Consider the following 6735-nt stretch of genomic DNA (forward strand, 5'->3'; position numbering starts at 1 on the left):
GTTCATCGTTGCTCTTTTCAAATTATAGTTGAATCTCTCAATCAAATCTTATAATTTTTCATCCTGTCTTTGCATCATTTTGAACACCTCATCTTTATGATTGGTAGGCATACAATAATCCAAGTATTTATCCAAAAATGCCTTTTTCTTGTCATTCCATGTTCTAATGGATTGAGTGACTAACCCAATCAACCATTTCAAAGCAACTCCTTTTAGTGTTGAAGGGAACAATTTGAGTTTTTTAGAGTCTTCTGGATAGTCATAAGTTCTGCACAAGACTTCAAACTCAAACAAAAATGTTTCAGGGTTCTCACTTCTCAACCCATAGAAGTTTGGGAGGACAGATGGTGAGATATTTTTCATTGTGGTATGTGTTTCCTCATCCACTATAGGGAATCCAAAAGAGTTATCTACTTCCCTATTTCCTCTGCCTCCTCCATTATTACCTCTACCTCGTCCATTATCTCCTCTACCTCTCCCTCTACCCCCTCCTCCAAACAGTGAGAATTCTCCATCTTGTTCTTCCTCTGCCATTATAGTTTCTTCAGAGTCAATATAGGGTTCAACCTGCAAGGTTATTCCCTTCTCCTTTAGTTCTTCTATTAATGGATTATGGAAGAGAGTTTCTACTTATTCTTCCTCACCAGGTATGTCTAATTATTCAACTACAATAGGCTCTCTTGTGGAGGTGAAAAAGGTTATCCCTGCTGTTGGAGATTCAAAATTTTTCTCTCCTAAAACTATCTTGATAGATGAAGTAGGAGATTCTTCTAATTGAGTTTCTACCCCTTGAATTCCAAGAATCCTATGGCTGGAAGTATGAGTCTAGGATGGAGGTGTGTCTTTTCTTACTCTTGGTGGAGTAGGTGGAGTTGTGGGAATTGAACTTCTACCCCTAGCTATAAATCTACCCGTAGAGTCTCTTTCTCTATGCATGTCATTGTTTTGTTTTGTTTTTTTTTTTTGAATGTAAGAGATAAGGCTACCTAGTTACACTTCCTCGGCAACAACGCCAAAATGTTTGGTCAATTTAGTGTCCTAAATTGCTCTACATAAATTATTAATCCAGGTATCGTAAACTGATGAAGTGTAGTGCACTATATGTGCTAGATGACCCTTCTTACTTCATTGTTTTTTAGTTTTATATTGTTTTGGGGGTTTTTGGGTTTTTGATCCTTTAATCCCTAATGATTTACAATGTACTTAAAAAAATATTAAATCTAACTTCTGTAAAGACTTCTAAGAACCTAAAGAGATGAGAACTAAAAAGAGCTTAAGTAAGATTTGGAAGCAAAGTTTAATCAAGAAATGAAAACAGAGTTCCTATTTCTAATCATATCATTATTTCTAAATCATGAGCTACAAACTAACATTTAAAATTGCAATTATTGTCTATTCAATTAAAAAACAAGACTAAATGAAATACCAAAAACTGAAAGTGAAATTGCAACTATTATCTAATCCATTACAAGAACAAAACTTAATGAAATACCAAAATTGAAAGTGAAATTGCAACTATCTATGATGGAAACAAAACTAAATGAAGTGCTTAGTAACTTTGCCTCTCAATTTTGGGAGAAAAACCTCCTTGTGATGACATTTTGAGGAATTTTGTACTTCATTGTTCTAAGAAAAGATAAATACAAAAATGCAGAAAAGACTCATTGCATGAATGAAGTATTCAACCACTTAGTTTAAGATGAATTATCAACTAGAAGGGCTCTTTAGAAACATTCATCTACACCATGAGTCAATAAACTAGTAACAAAATGGCAAGAACTATAATGGAACTGATCAATCTAATTGAAAACTTAAAAACTAGTGAAACAGTAAATAAAACAAACTACATTACACTACTAAATTTCAACTTCTAACTACTAATTAAAACTAGAAAGAAATTAAGCAAAAAGAAGCTATTTTGTACTGAAAGAAGTTATTCTGCATTAGTAACAAAATGAAAAAGATTGCATTATAAACAAGGTTAGTATGAAAAATGGTTATGAACACTGTGGAAGAAATGATGAATTAACAGTTAACTAGAAAAGATAAAACAAAATGAAATGAAACCTTAGTCAGTGCAGGGACCCTCTGCAACTGATCAGGTTATGCGTAATTAATCAAGACTCCAAGAAACGCCTTCACATATCCATGAAACTTATGGTCTTCATACTAAAAAAACACAGGAAATGAGTTTTAAAAATTATAGAGCAGTAGTCTGAGCTTAATACATCAGGAAATTTGAACTAGTTCTGAGTTCTTTACACAGGTATTTATAAGAAAATTATACAATTGTTTGTGAAGAAAAATAAGGTACATCCAAAAACACGTAGCAGACAGGCACACATAATTTTCTTCCTAGGCTACTGGAGACATAAATCTAAGATGATGGTTGTTGGATTCGGTTGCACAGATGGCTGTTGGAGTCCGTAGGTTTAGGAAGTTGTTTTGGATCCCATCATTGTGAAAGGTGTTGATTATCCACAAAACATAGTCTTGTTGCCTTTGGTGTCTACGTTTAACTTCTCCATTGACCGGAGTCTTGTGCTGGTTTCTTTGTCGATTTGGGCTGGTTGACTAGGATATGATCCATGTCGTGATCATTCTAGAGATGCCCATGTGGCCGGTTTCCTTGTTTGACACCTGTAACCTGTCGAAGCATGAAGATAGCTATTGAACAGCTGATTAGCTACAAAATAGGTTGCATTCAGTAGCTAAATGATGAAAACGTATTCAAACAGCAAGACATAAAAGCATAACATGTAAATCACTAAAATGTTCTCCTTAAGGCAATGTATACTAGTTATTGATGATAGGGATGCATTTTATTCATAGAAAAACAAAGAAAAGGGATGAGAAGAGTTGCTAAGGAAAGGGTAATTTTGAGGCTCAACATGCAGTCCAAATCGTCATCTCTCTCATAATCGCGGACTGGTTCAGTATAGCGCAATCGTTTAGCAGGATCTAGGGTTACTATTACGCGGAGCTATTTCTTTTCAAATATCATCTTGCGCTTCATTAGGTTGATTACCCTCAAGGATAATTTTAGGGGCGAATGTTCGCCCTTTGGCGAAATTAAGGGGTTTTAAATTTTTAGTGGGCGAATATTTTGTATCATAGTACATTTTTACAAATCACCTCAAATAGCCCACCTTATTTTAAGGGAGAGGGTAAAAAAGGTAAATTTAGCCCTTGAAATTAGGACTTACAACCTTCCATTTGCCCATTTTCAAGAATAGGTTTTATTTAAGTGAATCCATTCGCCCATTTTCAAGAATAGGTTTTATTTAAGTGAATCCTATGGGCCAAATACCATATTTATCAAAGAGGTATGGTAAATTAATAAAAATATAAATAAATGAGAGGTATGGTAAATAAATATAACATTTTTTATATTTACTCCATAAGTCACGTTATATACATGTAAGGGTGTAAACAAATAAAAATATAAGTAAAGTGGAGGTATTGTAAATAAATAAAATGTCTTTTCATACTTACTCAAAAGGTATGGTAAATAAATAAAAATATAAATAAACTAGACATATCGTAATTAAATAAAACCTCTTTTTATATTTAGTCCATAACCCTCGTTCTATTTATGAAGGCTCAAGAAAGAGGTTTTATTTAAGTGAATCCTATGGGCCAAATACCGTATTTGTAAAAGAGGTATGGTAAATTAATAAAAATATAAATAAACGAGAGGTATGGTAAACAAATAATTTTTTTTTTATATTTACTCCATAAGTCACCTTACATTTACGAACACTCAAAAAATGGGTTATATTTAGGTGAAACCTATGGCCAAAATACTATGGGACAAATACCATGGACTAGATTGTTATTAATACCATGCAAAAAACCATTATTAACCCTAATATTAGAATTAATAAAAATAAAAATGGCACATGGTATTGACCCATGGTATTCACCTGGAATGTAGCCTATTTAAATGGGGGAATTAAACCAGCATGTAGCCTATGCTAAGATTCACTAGGACTTTACAAAGTTTTATTATTTAGTGAAAGACTCGCCAAGATCTTACAAGATTTTATAATTGAGTAAAATATTCGCCATGCCTGGTGAGAGATTCGCCAAAAAATTATATATACATATTATATTATTGATAAAATCACCTTCCATTTTTCCTATATACCATGGAGATTCGCCCATTTATTATATTTATAAATTTAGGGGGTGTTCTTAAAATTTTCCCTGATTACCTTGTTCATGTCAGTATCCCAAACAATGCCAAGGAGCACAGGGTAGGGGTTGTTGTCATACATAATTTCTATTACTTCAAAGTTAGGAAATTCACTTAGGCCTTCAATATCTACAGTTACTCCTTGTAGTCGTCCCATGGGGATGATTTTTTTGTTGATTTTCCATCCTTAACTGAATCAGAGACCACTGCAGTACGAGTCTTCACATCTGCTCCTAAGTTTGCTTCGGTAAAACGTTCGCGTCTGACCCTAGATCCAAAATAACCTAATCCATGTCATATTCTCCTATCTATGCGGTCAGTGTCATCTCACATCATGTCCTTGTTTTATTCTCACCAATCTTCTGTACTGTTGGGCATGGAATCCCCCCAAGGCATGTTTTGGGGCTCAAAGCCCAAGTTTTTGACCCAATATTGTTGTAAAGACTTCGCGAATTGTGGGCGCCGAGTGCGAAATTCATGATAGAGTCACAGGGTTGTCCACCCTAGTCTTGTAATGTAATGTCAGCCTACCCATGGTCCACGAACCATGGGATTGTATAAATAGAGCGAGGCTCTAAGTGTAAAATATAACTAACTAAGAAAGCATAGTGAAGTAGGAGAAAAGAGCAAGAGTCTAAGTGTCTAAGTGTGTCTTAGGTCATAGAATAGGAGAAGGCTCTGCAACTGAGTGCACAGAGGCCTAGTAGTACGTAGTTGAGTGTGTGGACCGTTGCCCAATTTAGCTGTAGGGGTCTGCGCACTCAGCTACGGACTACTAGGCTTCTGCGCACTCAGTTGCAAAGCCTTCTCCTATTCTACGACCCAAGACACACTTAGACACTTAGACTCTTACTCTTTTCTCCTACTTTGTTATGCTTTCTTAGTTAGCTATCTTTTACACTTAGAGCCTCACTCTATTTATACAATCCCATGGTATGCGGACCATGGGTAGGCCGACATTACATTACAAGACTAGGGAGAACAACCCTATGACTCTATCATGCATTTCGCGCTCCGCGCCCGCAATTCACGGAGTCTTTACAACAATATTGGGTCAAAACTTGGGCTTGGAGCCCCAAAACATGCCTTGGGGGGATTCCATGCCCAACACATACCACGCGCGGTTCACCTGAAGTGTTTCCAGTGCATCTATCTATAACCTCCTATAACCCCTTCATAGCCTTGTTATCATGCAGCAACTTCATGCAGGTTTCTAGAAAGGTTGTAATCATAGAAGGGTCTATCTCCTGATCAGGCTTATCCTTGCTTCCTGAGGTGGAGGCCTCAATGAAGCTCTTCTTTGCTTCCCTGAATGTTTCACGTGCATGCTCCAAATCAAATTCAACCTCTTTTTCCGGAGCTTTGTGAACCCATGCGTTGTCTTCGAGTTGTTTCCCCTTATCATCTCCCGTTGAAATTCTACTTCAGAGCACTATATTCACATTCAGACCATCCTCGCGAGGCTAAGACCTCGTCATCTACAGGTTCTGAGTTGGCTGAGGGGGTAGCACCCCTTTGTCGCGTATCCTTGTTATCAACGTAGGACAATCCTCTGTCTCATGATCAAACTGAGTAGAATATTTGCACGACGGACATGTCGGGTTAGTGAATTCACAAGCATAGTATCCTGGTCCTCTGCAATTGTAACAAATCAACTAGCCCCGACCTCTGCCAGGTCCTCATCTACCTCGGCCTCATTCACACCCCTGAAAGCCTGTTTGCGCCATCCCTGCGCTCTCATCAGGGGGCTGCATTTCTGCCTAAACCCTATAGGCAAGAGTTCTGTCCATCATCAATTCATAACTTCTGCAGTTGCGCTCATCATGCCCTACCGACCTATAGAATTTGTTGAACAATTGCTATGGTGTTTGTACAAACTTCTGCAGCAAATGACTGTTATCTGTCGTATGTTTCCCTACTACCTGACATATAGCGCACGACAACACAGGCCTCGTGCTCAATCCTACTTGGCTTCCAGCCTCAAAGGCATCGGTCCTCCCCCTGTCATATAGTTTTCAAAGACCGAGCAGTGGTCTTTGTCATGCCCCTGACCTTTACATTTCAGGCACCGTACCTCTTTGCGCACCTCTGGTTAGACTGTTCTGTCGTGCTTCAAACTTTGAATTTCAAGGCAAATATTTTGCAACTACGCATGGATCTACTAAACCCCAGATTCAGATCTTGCATAAGTGTTTCATGCGGTCTCATTGTAATCTCCAAGGCCTCTACATGAGTCATATTCTTCTGTTGTGACAGTTCAACCCTTAAGTGTGGCAGGAGCAAAGCCACAAACCATTCACAATGTTTTCCATATGTTAATTTCATATTAGCTTCACGGATATTACACTTCAACCTCTGATCCAACTCCCAAGGTATCTCACCTGGTTTCATCGCAATTTCCTTGAACCCCACAATCGACTGTGCCTTAGATTTGGGCCTACTAAATTCTTTATTCAATGCGGTCTGGATGTCTGCCACTCCAGTGTTTGGGATATCATTAGAGTACTTGATGTACCAGGTTAGCATGCGATCCTACA

The sequence above is a fragment of the Pinus tabuliformis genome, chromosome 3_2, assembly GCF_031772625.1.
Source record: "Pinus tabuliformis cultivar Carrire ecotype Pingquan chromosome 3_2, CPIR1, whole genome shotgun sequence".
Taxonomy (NCBI): Eukaryota; Viridiplantae; Streptophyta; class Pinopsida; order Pinales; family Pinaceae; genus Pinus; species Pinus tabuliformis.